The following is a 14,674-nucleotide window of genomic DNA, read 5'->3' as shown; positions in this document are numbered from 1 at the left end:
TGAACTCTTGATACTCTTTAGCTGCTACTGCCTGTGTTGCATTTGTGGTATTTGGTTGCAGTGCACCTCTACATAACTGACTCCAGGGGTAGCGAGGAAGAGGCTTGGACCAAGATTGCAAGGGTCATGCAGGGTCTCTGTGGGTGGAGTATTCCGTCAGGTCACTCAAGACAGCTGTGCTCTTGCTCTTTGTACATCCCTGGCGCCACCAGTCCCTGCACACGCGAACGTGCTTTTTTCCTACCCCAGCTAGTGACTCTTCTAATCCTTAAGCCAAATGGCCCCACCTGCGAGCTTCTTAAAGAGAAACCTCTGCCCTTGTGATCCTTGTTAACCTGAGGGTCTGTGAGGACATGCCCCTGGCTGCCAGTTTCCTTGATAACTGATCAGCCAAACTGACATCAGTTCCCCTTATAAATGGTAGCCTCTTTATCCCCCAAGTAGTGAAGATGGCTGCCATGTCCTGCCTGCTGTACATGGTGGGGATGTCACTCCAGGACCTTTTTGCTTGAGATAAGTAAGATCCCCCATCGAATAAACCATTGATGTCGCTGTCTCTGGGCTCTTACTTCAGTCTCGAGGCAACTACAAGGCTTGCAAGCCTGCAGGGTGCAGCTTAATACATGCCAAGTAGGTGTCTGAAAGTATCTGGCATGTCAGGTGTCATAGATACTGACAGTATCCATGTCCACTGTTCTCTAACTAGTATTCTCTAACCAGAAAACAGAAAATCATGAAATTGCTCCAGGAGCATAAGCGCTTAAGGAGGAAAAAATAAACCTACATAATGCCATTCAAAAATTATTGAATGTTTATCTATTGCCATTTAAGAGTGATACCACTGCCATCTCCCAGGACTGGACTCACGCAGACCATACGTTTGATGGTAGGCACGCAAAGCAAACTTTGTGCACCGCTAAGGAGGAGGAGGCGGCATGGAGAAAGGCAAGTTGTCTGAGGCCCTGGAGGAGCTTGCAGCTCTGGAGAAAAATTTTGAAGAGGAAAGCATAGATTCCGGGGAAGTAGAAGGAGGAATAGTCAACAGGAGAGTGCAGCTAGCAGGTGTCCCTCTCTTCTGCTCTCTACTGCCACCCCTTAAACAGCTGGTTTCAAGTTGTTTACAGTTAAAGTTTCTGTGTTATGTAACTAAAATCACAACTCTGATGACAAAAGCCTTTGAATTTTCACCTTAAATGAATGAGTTCTATGGTGTGTAAATTATCTCAACAAAGCTCTTTAAGAAAAATCGTCCAACAAGCCTCAAGCCAGGTAAACCATTGTGCATCCCCAAAGCCTGAGAACTCCGTCACAGCTGGACCACGTGGAAGTGCATTCTTGGCTTCCACAGCTGTGTCATGGCTCCTTCGAATACTGAATTACCCCTACTCCTACCAGGGGCCTGCCTAAGTAATTACCTAACTTCACACGGGTGGAAACGTCTGTGGATGGTCTGCTTAGGCCAGTTCTATACCTTTCCCCAAGGTGTCCTGCAATGTTGCCTTCCTTGGTTAGGGAGAGGCTCACAGATGCGGGGTGATATTTTGTTTGGAAATCTATGTCCCACGGCAGAATCTCCCTGCCTGGTGCTGTCCTTCTGCCGTGGATTAAACTGTACTGCCCCCATCCCACCATCAGGCAGATCTACTCCCTACTTTAGCTTTCTCAGCTCAGGGAGACTCAGTCTGTGAGACTGGAAACCTAAAAGCAAAGAGGCCTCTCAGTGGGGAGAGATGTGAAGCTCACTGTGGAAAGCGCTGATGAGATGTGTGGGGAGAACAGAAGATACTCGGTTTCCTGCTGCTGCGTTGCCTTCAAGGTCTACTCTGTCTTCCCTAGTTATACGTGACCTTCCAGTCATTGATCACGGTTTGAATGAAACCCTTTTACCACTGGAGCCAAACAGTGTCTTCCTCTGAGTAAACAGAAATGTCTTATTGCTTCAGCAAAGCTCTGTATCCCAGTGACCTTGGTAATAATTTAGTAAAATTATGTAAATGCTAAGACTTCTAGAATCTATTATTCACTGACAGGAATTCAAAGGAAGATTAGAATTAAGGACTGATAACTTCAAGTTTGTGAGGCAGAATAGAAGATATTCCTAAGAATCTGATCTTTATTCTGGGGGGAAAAAAAGTTCTCTCTCCAGTTTTCAAATGCAAATTGAGGTGAAAATAGGAAAGTGATATTAGCATAACCTCAGAAATTCTATGTAAATTAGGTTGGATTGTAAATTCCTTAGGAAAGACAAAGTACTATGTGATGGCAAAATAATAAGTTGCTGAAAAGACTAATGTTCTGCTTCATTCAGTTTCCACTGGCAGATGAGAATGAGATTCTTGAGAACTTGCCTGCCTTATTTATAGTCCCTTAAATGTGGTGTTAGCATCAGCCATATCCATCAAAAAGGGGGAAGGGAGCTGAATACTTTGCTGCCATCGTTCATAAAGCTAGGAACTTTGCTTACGCATCTGTTGCTCTGCCAGGTAATATAAATAATGCCATAGAGTATGTGTAATCAATCACCAGATGCTTTGGATCACTGCCTCAGCAATAATTAATAAGCGTGGCACCTCAAAAGCAAGTGCAGTTCTCTGCAGCAAAGACAACGTCTTGGCCTCCCCGTAAGGACACATACTAAAGTTTTGTTTTGGAGAGTCCTGAACTGTGCGTAAATGAAGGCTGAATTCCCATCCCCTGAACGTCAGGCTCTTCTACCCAAATGTCTACCTAACAGATCCACTTGCATGTTTATCTCAAACTCAACATGTTCAAAACTGAACTTCTTCCTTCTTTCCCAAACCCACTCCCCTCAGTATTCCACATTTCAGTTAGTGGCAACCCCATCCTTTTGGTTATGCGAACCTGAAAAGTTCAGAGTCATCACAGACTCCTGTCTTCCTCTAAACACCTACATTCAATGTCAGCAAATTCCATGTAATGTAGCTTTAAAATATAACAGCTGCTAAGCTTCTCTCGCCACACCCATTGCTACCAATGCAATTGTCATCTCTCACCTGAATTATTGCAACAGTGTCCTAAACAGTCCTCCACTGCCCTTTTTCAGTCCTTTCTCATTTCAGATTCCAAAGTGATTACCTAAAAAAAGTCAGATCATATCCCTTTTCTCAAATACATTCAGTGAGTTAGCATACTACTCACACAAAAAACAGATTCCATACAGTGGCCTACCAGGCCAGAAACAATTTATTCTACCCCTTTGCCTCTCTGATCTCTTGTTATACTGCCTCTTACACTGTTCTAAAGTCTCCTGGGCCCCTTTCTATTCCTCAAAACACCAAACACAAACACCTCAGCACCTTTGCCCTTGCTGTTTCTTCTCCTCCGGAATGCTTTTCCCCCAGATACGCACATACTTGCCTTTCTCACTTTCTTCAAAACTTTGCTTGCCTTGTTCTTTAAGTTGATTTTTCTGCTCCCTGTTTTGTTCTTGACTTCTTCCTTGTTATTTATGTACCTGTAATTTATTCATTTTCATTGCTATTAAGTATTCCATTGCATGAATATACCACAATCCACTTATCCATTCTGTTGATCGATACCTATGTTTTTTCCAGTGTTTTCCTGTTACAAAAATTCCTCCTTGAACATGGCTCCTGGTGCAAAATTGCTGGATTATAGGCTTGTGCATCTTCAGCTTTGCTATATAATACTAAATTGTTTTTCAAAAAAAGTTGTAACAATTTATATACTTACCAATAATGTATAATTATATTGTTCTCATGCTTGTCAATATTTTAAATTATTCCCAACCTGGTAGGTTTTAAATCATCTTTAATAATGGTTTTAATTTGCATTTTTTTTCTGGCTGTTAATGAGATTGAGCATCTTTTAATGTTTTATTGGCTGTATCTGGATTTCAACAGTGAAGAGTTGACAAGTTAGGATAATCTAAGGGACTGAGTACAAAGATGTGCATGGGATGCAGGAGAAACCCAGACTATCACCAGTAGACCTATTTCTACACCCAGATACAAGAGAACAAGTGGAAGGAGAGGTTACTGGAAACCCAGAAAAGTAGACTTCTGTAAAGCAGGGGCCTTTGGTTCAAAGAAACAGCCAGAATGAGGACTGGAACAAGAACAAACGTCTCAACCTCGTTCTCCTCCTTCCTTCTGATTTTCTGCCAGGAACCCCCATTGGCCGAGTCCACCTGGAAGTTGGAGGAAATGGTAGCTCTGCTGAGGCCAGGATCCTGGGCCGAGCACAAGATAAACAACGGGAAGTTGGTATTACAGGGGCAAACAAAAGGTACTTGCAGGAGCCGTTCTCTTTCTCTTCTGTGATGTAACTATTCAAGACTGTTGCCCATTTTTATACTGGTTATATTTTCCATATTTATTTTTATTAGCTCTTTAGGTGGATAATTATTTCTATTGCAAACAAGATTAGTTTTCTTTCTAATTCTTGTAACTTTTCCTTTTCTTGTCTTAATATGCCAGCTAGAGCCTCCAATACAATAGCGGTAATCCATGTCTTGTTCATGATCTTAAAGAGAATACTTTTAATATTTTCATTCAGTATAAATGCTTACTATAGTTTTTTTTTTTTCTTAATAAAATATACTTTATCAGGATGAGGAAATGCCTTTCTGAGTTTGCCAAGAATTTTGTTTTTAATCCCACATGGATGTTAACATTCAGCAAATACTTTTTCTGCATCTACTAGATCAAGGGTCTACAAACTACTACTCCACAGGCCGAATCCAGTCCACAACTTTTTTTTTTTTTGACAAATACAACTTTACTCAAAAGCAGACACCCATTTGTTTAGTATGCATATATGATGGCTTACACTACAATGGCAGAATTGTATAGTTCCAACAGAATGCATGGTCTGCGAAGCTGAAAAATATTGACAACCTAGCTAAGCCTTTTACAGAAAATGTTTGCCACCTGACTAGATGATTACGTGACTTTTCTTTTTTACATCTGATCATGCAGCTTTGGTGGTTCTTCTCAAATCACATGCCCAAATCCATTCTCTGCCCTTTTCTGCTCTGTTCCTTAGGAGGCTGATCTTTACTGCTTGCATCCCAAGCTCCCTGCCACTGACTTCCTATGGGGGCTAACAAATAAGAAGTACTAGCAGGAGATGGGTGGGCGGCAGCCTCCAGTGGTCACAGTGTAGACAGCGGTGTCGCAGTTCTGACTTGCATGGCTCTGGCAGAGGTTGCTACGACTACCACCACTGATGGTTAAGCTCTCTCATGAGTTCATCTCTCACTGGGCATTTCCACTCTTTGACCCTTCAGGCCCAGAGGTTTCTGGCTATTGCTGGTTGCTAAATGTCGTTTCCCGCCATCCCTTGTGGGTTCTATTAATTTTTAAACAGTTCCTTAAATTCTTTTCAGTTAAAATGTTTCATGTGTCTCATCTCTATTTTGCCAGATCTCTTAGAAATGCAGTCATTAATTAAACCAAACTTGCATTTTGGGGGTCCACTAGATTTGATCATAATGCATATTTTTATAGGTCACTGGATTAGGTTTGCCAATTTATTTTTAGCTCTCTGTATTTGTGTTGATGGGAGAATGACCTGTTATTTTCCTTTCTCATTTGGTCCTTTTCAGATTTTCATATCAAGATTATGCCACCCTCATGCCAAAGATTTAAGGAGCAGTCCTTCTGTTTCTACACCATGAATAATTTGTGTAAGATTAAAATTATGTATTCCTTAAATTTTGTTATAAAAGTTTGGTAAAATCATATGGTTTATTATTTCTTCTTTTTTTTTTAAGAACTTTTATTGAGATACAGTTAACAGACAATAAACAGCATATATTTAGAGTCTACAATTTGGTATCCCACTCTCCCAATTCGGTCCCCCCCAATCATCCCCGCTTTCCCCACTTGGTGTCCATATGTTTGTTCTCTACATCCGTGTCTCTATTTCTGCCTTGCAAACAGGTTGATTTGTACCATTTTTCTATAGTCCACATATATGTGTTAATATACGATATTTATTTTTCTCTTTCTGACTCCCTTGACTCTGTATGACAGTCTCTAGGTCCATCCATGTCTCTACAAATGTCCCAGTTTGTCTACTAACTTTGGCTTTGTTTGCTCTTTCTCAAGTTTCTTTAGGTGTAAGGTTAGATTGTTTATTTGGGATGTTTCTTGTTTCTTGAGGTAGGATTGTATTGCTATAAACGTCCCTCTTAGAACTGCCTTTGCTGCATCCCATAGGTTTTGGATCGTTATGTTTTCATTGTCATTTGTCTCTAGGTATTTTTGATTTCCTCTTTGATTTCTTCAGTGATCTCTTGGTTATTTAGTAGTGTATTGTTTAGCCTCCACGTGTTTGTGTTTTTTACAGGTTTTTTCCTGTAATTGATTTCTAACCTCATAGCATTGTGGTCGGAAAAGATGCTTGATAACATTTCAATTTTCTTGAATTTACCAAGGCTTGATTTATGACCCAAAACGTGATCTATCCTGGAGAATGTTCCATGTGCACTTGAGAAGAACATGTCATCTGCTGTTTTTGGACGTAATGTTCTATAGATATCTATTAAATCAAGCTGATTTATTATGCCATTTAAAGCTTGTGTTTCCTTATTAACTTTCTGTCTGGATGATCTGTCCATTGGTGTAAGTGGGGTGTTAAAGTCCCCCACCATGATTGTGTTCCTGTCGATTTCCTCTTTCATAGTTGTTAGCATCTGTCTTATGTATTGAGGTGCTCCTATAATGGGTGCATATATATTTATAATTGTTATCTCCTCTTCTTGGATGGATCCCTTGATCTTTATGTAGTGTCCTTTCTTGTCTCTTGTAACATTTTTTATTTTAAAGTTTATTTTATCTGATATGAGTATTGCTACTCCAGCTTTCTTTTGATTTCCATTTGCATGGAATATCTTTTTCCATCCCCTCACTTTCAGTCTGTGTGTGTCCCTAGGTCTGAAGTGGGTCTCTTGTAGACAGCATAAAAATGGGTCTTGTTTTTGTACCCATTCAGCCAGTCTGTGTCTTTTGCTTGGTGCATTTAGTCCATTTACATTCAAGGTAATTATCGATATGTATGTTCCCATTATCATTTTCTTAATCGTTTTGTTTCTGTTTTTGTAGGTCCTTTTTTTCTCTTATGTCTCCTGCTTAGAGAAGTTCCTTTAGCGTTTGTTGCAGGGCTGCTTTGGTGGTGCTGAATTCTCTTAGCTGTTGCTTGTCTGTAAAGCTTTTGATTTCTTCGTCAAATCTGAATGAGATCCTTGCTGGGTAGAGTATTCTTGGTTGTACCTTCTTGCCTTTCATCACTTTAAATACATCATGCCACTCCCTTCTGGCTTGTAGAGTTTCTGCTGAGAAATCAGCTGTTACCCTTATGGGAGTTCCCTTGTATGTTATTTGTTGTTTTTCCCTTGTTGCTTTTAATAACTTTTCTCTGTCTTTAATTTTTGTCAATTTGACTACTGTATGTCTTGGCGTGTTTCTCCTTGGGTTTATCCTGCCTGGGACTCTCTGCACTTCCTGGACTTGGGTGGCTATTTCCTTTCCCATGTTAGGGAAGTTTTCAACTATAATCTCTCCCAATATTTTCTCAGGTCCTTTCTCTCTCTCTTCTCCTTCTGAGACCCCTATAATGTGAATGTTGGTGCATTTAATGTTGTCCCAGAGGTCTCTCAGGCTGTCTTCAGTTCTTTTCATTCTTTTTTCTTTATTCTTTTCCACATCAGTGATTATCACCATTCTGTCTTCCAGGTCACTTATTCGTCCTTCTGCCTCAGTTAATCTGCTATTGGTTCCTTCTAGCGTATTTTTCATTTCAGTTATTGTGTTGCATATGTTTGTTTGCTCTTTATTTCTTCTAGGTATTTGGTAAACTTTTTGATCTTTGAGTCCAGTCTTTTTTTCAAAGTCCTAGATCATTCTTCTGAATTCTTTTTCTGAAAGGGTGCCTATCTCCTCTTCATTTAGTTGTTTTTCTGGGTTTTTATCCTGTCCCTTCATCTGGTACAAAGTCCTCTGCTTTTTCATTTTCTCTATCTTTCTGTGGCTGTGGTTTTCAGTTCCACAAGACAAAATACTGCTGATACTGCTTGATACTGCTGTCTGCCCTCTTGTGGAGGAAGCTATCTAGGAGGCTCCTGGGTGCTTCCTGATGGGAGGGACTGATGGTGGGTAGGGCTGGGTGGGTGGAGCTCAGTAAGACTTTAATCTGCTTGTCTGCCAGTGGGTGGGGCTGTGTTCCCACCTTGTTGGTCATTTGTCCTGAAGCCACCTGGCACTGGAGCCCACAGGCTCTTTGGTGGGGCTAATGGCAGACTCTGGGAGGGCTCACACCAGTAAGCACTTCCCAAAACCCCTGCCACCAGTGCCCCTGTCTCCTTGGTGAGCCACAGCCACCCCCCACCTCCACAGGCAACCCCAACACCAGCAGCTCGGTCTGGTTCAGTCTCCTATGGGGTCACTGCTCCTTCCCCCTGGGTCCTGGTGAGCACATTTTTCTGTGTGCCCTCCAAGGGTGGAGTCTCTGTTTCCCCCAGTCCTGTGGAGGTTCTGCAATCAAATCCTGCTGGCTTTCAAAGTCTGATACTCTGGGGATTCCTCCTCTCGTTGCTGGCCTCCCAGGTTGGAAAGCCTGATGTGGGGTTCAGAACCCTCACTTTAGTGGGTGGACTTCTGCAGTATAACTGTTCTCCAGTTTGTGAGTCACCCACCCAGCATTTATGGGATTTGATTTTAATACGATTGTGCCCCTCCTACTGTCTTATTGCAGCTTCTCCTTTATCTCTGGATGTGGGGTGTCTTTTTTGGTGAGTTCCAGTGTCTTTCTGTCAATGATTGTTCAGCAGTTAGTTGTAATTCCAGTGCTCTTGCAAGAGGGAGTGAGCTCACGTCCACCTACTCCGCCATCTTGATCCTATCTCTTATTATTTCTTCTTGAACCACTTTCGCAGGTTAAATTTTTCTAAAAATTTATCAATTTGATTAAGGTTTCAAAATTATTGGAATAGAGTTATAATATTTCTTTTAATAACCTGCATTATATGTGGTTCTGACCCTTTTTATATCACAATATTGTTTATAAATTCTCTAAGTTTATTTTTTAATTAGGACTTGCTAAATTTGTCTCAATTTCTTAGTGTTTTCAAAAAAAGCAACTTTTGGCTCAGTTCATCCTGTCATTATAAGCTTATTTTCTATTCCATTAATTTCTATTATGTTTATGATTTCAAACCTTCTCTTCAGGCTTACTTACTTGTTCTTTTTATAACACACTAAATTGGATGCTTTGCTCATTACTTTATAACCTTTATTTTTTTCCAATATAAGCATGTAGGTCATAAATTTTCATCTAAGCACAATTTGAGTTGCATCCTACAAACTTTTAAACACAGCTTTATTAAGATATAATTCACATACCATACAACTCACCAATTTAAAGTGAATAACTCAGTAGCTTTTGGTATGTTACATTATTAACTTTTCTAAATTGTGGTAAAATATATATAACAAAAGTTGCCATTTTAACCATTTAAAGTGTACAGTTCAGTGACATTAACTATGTTCACAATGTTGTGCAACAGTTATCACTATCCCCAAAATGTCTTCATACTTCAAACAGAAAGTTTGTAGCCATTAATCATCAACTCCCCATTTCCCCTCCTCTATTCCCTGGTAAACACTAATCTACTTTCTATCTCTATGAATTTGCCTATTCTAGATATTTCATATAGGTGGAATCATACAATATTTTTTCTTTTATGTCTGACATATTTCACTTAGCATAATGTATTCAAGGGTCAGTCATGTTGTAGCATTATTCAGAACTTCATTCCTTTTGATGGCCGAATAATATTCCATTGCATGTATATACCACATTTTACTTATTCTTTCATCTGTTGATGGACACTTCCAGTTGTTTCTACCTTTTGGCTATTGCAGTAATGCTACAATAAACACTGGCATACAATTATCTGTTCCAGTCCTTGTTTTCAATTCCTTTGGGTATATACCTAGGAGTGGAATTGCTGGGTCATATGGTAATTCCATGTTTAGCTATTGAGGAACAGTTTCCCATAGTGGCTGAACCATTCTACATTCCTACCAGCAACATACAAGGGTTCCAATTTCTCCACATTCTCATCAACATTTGTTATTTTCCTTTTTTTTTCTTTTTTAAATCACAGTCAGTCTAGTAAGTGTGAAGTGTTATCTCATTTGTATATCTTCTTTAGAGAAATGTATATTCAAGTCTTTTACCATTTTTAAATTGGGTTCTTGTCTTTTTGTGTGTTGAGTTATAGGAGTTTTTATGCATTCCTGATTTTATGACTTTTCACATTACATAAAAAGAAATTATTACTCTCTTAACTGATTACATATTAACTACCTCAGGTAGAATTAGTGATTATTAAACATAGTTTGTGATGGGTATGGTTTAACAGGGGATTGGCTGTAAGTCCTATTCTCAGAGTCTAAGCAGATTTGCCACTGACTTGCTTCTAGCTATGACCAAGTCACATAAACCACCACTATGATTATTTTATCACTGTTTATTTACCACATAAAATTTTTAAATGAATAACATATGCATATATTTCTAAGGATGAAATTCTGAATGGAAAGAGCAAAAACCCAGAATAAAACACTCTTCAGAAATCCAGAAAGTGTAGATTATATATAACAATGCAGGAGGAAAACATATTGGAGGAAGAGAACCATTCCATTTAGTATTTTTCTCTCCACCTCTACTTCAAACTAACACACAGGAATGAAGTCAGACTCTCCTTTAGTTTCTCTTCTGTTCTCCACTTCATTTTCTGGGACCTCTTCTCAAAACTAACAGAGGCTTCATTAGGATGCAGGGGAAAGGAGTGAGTGAAGTTGTCATTGGCTATCTGGTCTTTTCCAGCTACACACCAGGCCAAGGGAATAGCTCTCCTCACTATGTGTTCTTCTCAAGGACCTTCAAAGTGCAGACAATGAGGTGGTCAGATAAGGGAAGTCCCTTGGACCCAATGCTCCTTAACTTCTAAGCAAGTTTTGGGTGAGTACACAAAGGAAGTATAATAGTATTAATTGGGGGTGAAGAAGCAAGAAAGGGGGCATGGAGGTAGAAAACAAAAGTTTGAAAAAAATTTGCTTTTTAAATGCTTATTTTGGTTTTTAATTTCTAATCATAATGGTTAGAAACTCCAACTGGTAGTGGCCCAGTCCTTTTTAGACCTCTGAATAAAAATTGTTAGAACTTTCTACACAGTCAAAAAATAAGTGGGAAAGGCTTAAGGTAGGGATCCCAGCAAGATGTCTATGCAAAAGGCTATCAATGAGATTTTAAAATTGGATGTAAGTAATGTATTCGTTAAGAACTACTGCTCACTATGTCACTGCCCTATTGGAATGCAAGCTCTAGGAGGGCAGAGATATTTGTTTCTCATTGATATATCCTCAGTGCTGGAACAGTACATGGACATAGCAGACATTTAATTCATATCTTTGAGTGTATGAATGAATCCCATAACGAAATATCTAAGTTTCATTTTGTAAATCTTAGTTACTTCTTTTTAAGATTGTGCTGTAAGAAAAATTTTACTTGAGCTGTTAATTATGTTTAAAAATAACTTTTCAAATGAAGAAATTATTCTCATTCAGAAAATTTTTTCCTTTATTATAGCTCAGCATTTCCATTTCCTTCTATATCATGTTTTTAAGTGTTCATAAAAATACCACAAGGTGGCATACAAAACCTCATAAAGACAATGGAGTTTTTTGGTGAAAATTTTACTACTTATAGAAAACCCCCCTAAATCCAGGCAAGAGGGACCTCACTCTGGACCCTTTGCTTGAGGGCTAGGCTCTGTCCCCCTTGAGCATATGTTCCTCCCTATAGGATGAAAAGATCATCGTGCCCAGGGACATGCCCCTCCCTACCTGGGGTGCCTCTTCAAAGCCCTCCCTCCTGGTGGGAGGGGGTGGGGTGTGGACAGAGAGGTGGAGAGCACATCCCAAAGGCTTGGGTTAGTCAAAGGGTGCATCTGCAGGAGCTTGAATGGGGGAGAGGGGCAGCAGTGGAGGGGAAGAGTTGTGTTCGGGAGAGGATGGAGGTGAGACAAAGAACTCTCTAAGACCAGCTCTCCCTACTTTGCCCCTCGTTAGTGTGAGGCTTGAAGAGTTCAAGAATTCTAGAAACCTTAAGGCATATTTGCTATGGTAGGAATAGTTTATTAGCTCCATTTATAACCTCTAAATATTTAGGTGTATGGTATATTGAAATCCATTTTCACTCTTGAAAGGGCCCAGCAAACATTAGAGACAAGACTATGTATATGTATATAATCTGTAGGTATTTTCTGTGTATTTGCTCACTTAACATCTGTCTTTGGAATTTCTACATTAGAATTCTCAGATTTCAAAAATAAATCAGTATTTTATTTGAATAGCTTATATTCGCTATCAGGAAACAAAAATAACTTGCATCATAAATGGCCTTTAATAGGATTTGCAAACAAAGATGAGTATGGCAGTTATTGAAACGATCCACCAACATTCTAGTTTTCTTCCTTCAAGAATATAGTAGGACTATATTAGGCATGGCTATGTGGCTAGTTTTTTTGTTTTGTTTTTTAACTTCGGTTTAGACTTTTTATAACAATTTTACTCAGATATAATTCTCATAAAATTCAGTCTTTTAGAGTATACAATTCCGTGGATCTTAGTATTTTCAGTTATGCATCCATCACCATTAACTTCAGAACATTGTCATCACCACAAAAAGAAACCCTACCCACTTAGCAGCATGTGACTAAGTTTAACCGTTGCAACGTGAGTAGGAAGGATGTGCATAAGATACCAAGTCTTTTCACAACTGGTGCTCAGTCCACCATGTTCTTCCTTGCCATGGTGACTGGTGTATTCCAGAAGTCAGGTTCCTTCAGGCTGCATCTTGGAGTGAGGATGAAAATGGAGCCTTAATGAACCAAGGAGGTGGCTAAGAAATAAAACTGTTGTTTTAAGCCACTAAGATTTTGGGGGTGGTTTATAGACACAGCATAGTGTAACCCAACATGACCAGTGCACACAGGATAAAGGTCTGTTTGATAAGTATTTAGGGGTGATAGAATTCTAAAAAAAAGTTTAGGAACTGTAATTCTAAAATGACTCATTACTAATTACCCTGTTACAATGGAAAAAGATTTATTCTGAGTCAGATGATCATTGATGAAGTCACTTTGAGCTAAGAAAAGCACATGACCACTTATATTTACCAAAGAGGAATTTCAATATGACTCCATCATGAACTTTGTTCTGCTAATGGGAGCAGGATAGGTATCACTGTTTATGTTTAAGACAACTGTTTTCTTAAGGTTTCTTTCTGGAATTGTGCGTGGAATTTATTTGGTCTGTGGTATAAGATAGAGTCCTTGATTTCTTTCCCCCAATCACTTCTCCTTTAGCCCATATTAAACATAATTTAGTCTTTCTTCTTAAATGAGTAACTGTAATACCTCAGGTTTCCATTTTCAATATCACTGTTCAGTATGGTCGATGCAAAAAATATGAGAGATTCTGTAGATCCTAAGATATGCTCCATTCATTATTAATGCTACTAGAATAGTTCAGGTTCCTATTATTCATCACTTCAAACTCATATCAGTTAATCCTCTATGGTTTGCTTCTCTCCTCCTCTAATCAATTTTTTACTAGCTGCCAGATGAAACTTTCAAAAGCATAGTCCTGATGACAATTCCTTATACAAAGACTTTCAAGAGCTCTCAGAAAATAAATAAAATTTAACTAGGTATTTATGTTACTTTGCTAGGGCTGCTGTAACAAAGTGCCACAAACCTGGTGGCTTAAAAGATACTGTCTCACAGTTCTGAAGGCTACAAATCTGAAATGAAGGTGTTGACAGGGTTGGTTCCTTCTGTGGGCTGTGAGGAAGAGTTTATTCCATGCCTCTCGTTTAGTTTCTGGACATTTTCTGGTACTCTCTGGCATTTCTTGGCTTGTAGATGAATTATCCCAATCTCTGCCTTTATCTTCACAAGGCATTCTCCCTGAATCTGTGACCAAATTTCCCCGTTATGAGGATATCAGTCATACTGGATTAGGCCCCACTCTACTTCAATATGACCTTATCTTAACTAATGTCAGTATCTGCAATAATCTTGTTTCCAAATAAGGTCACATTCTAAGGTACTGGGTTTAGAACTTCAACATGTGAATTTGGAGGGAGGTGGACATAATTGAACCTGTAATAGTATCTGAAGCCCTCTACGAGATTTCCTACCTCCCCTTAAGCTTTACCTTCCTATACCTTATCATTTCACCTTACACCCGAGGCAGTGCAGACAACAAAAAGCCCTGCCTTTCTGTGAATCATTAAAATACTTTTCTGTCTCTGTGCATTTCTTTTCCTCTAATTCATTCTTCAGGGTCAAGCTCAAATGATCCTTCTTCCATTAATAACCTAAGTTTCCTATCCAGAAATAAGCTCTTTCTTTTCTGCCTCCCTAAATATATTATTTGCACTTTTCTCATGGAACTTAGCATGTCACTTGTAACTTCTGTTGTACATAGCTTGTTGATCTATATTCCTTATGAGACTGTAAGTCTCTCTTGGGGACAAGGCACACATAGCATTTATTTTTTTCCACAGTATTCTTCAAAGTGCTTTATAACAAATATTTGTTGAGGAAATTTATAAC

The sequence above is a fragment of the Hippopotamus amphibius genome, chromosome 1 (genome assembly GCF_030028045.1).
Source record: "Hippopotamus amphibius kiboko isolate mHipAmp2 chromosome 1, mHipAmp2.hap2, whole genome shotgun sequence".
NCBI classification, from domain to species: Eukaryota; Metazoa; Chordata; class Mammalia; order Artiodactyla; family Hippopotamidae; genus Hippopotamus; species Hippopotamus amphibius.
This window is presented reverse-complemented; position numbering follows the sequence as displayed.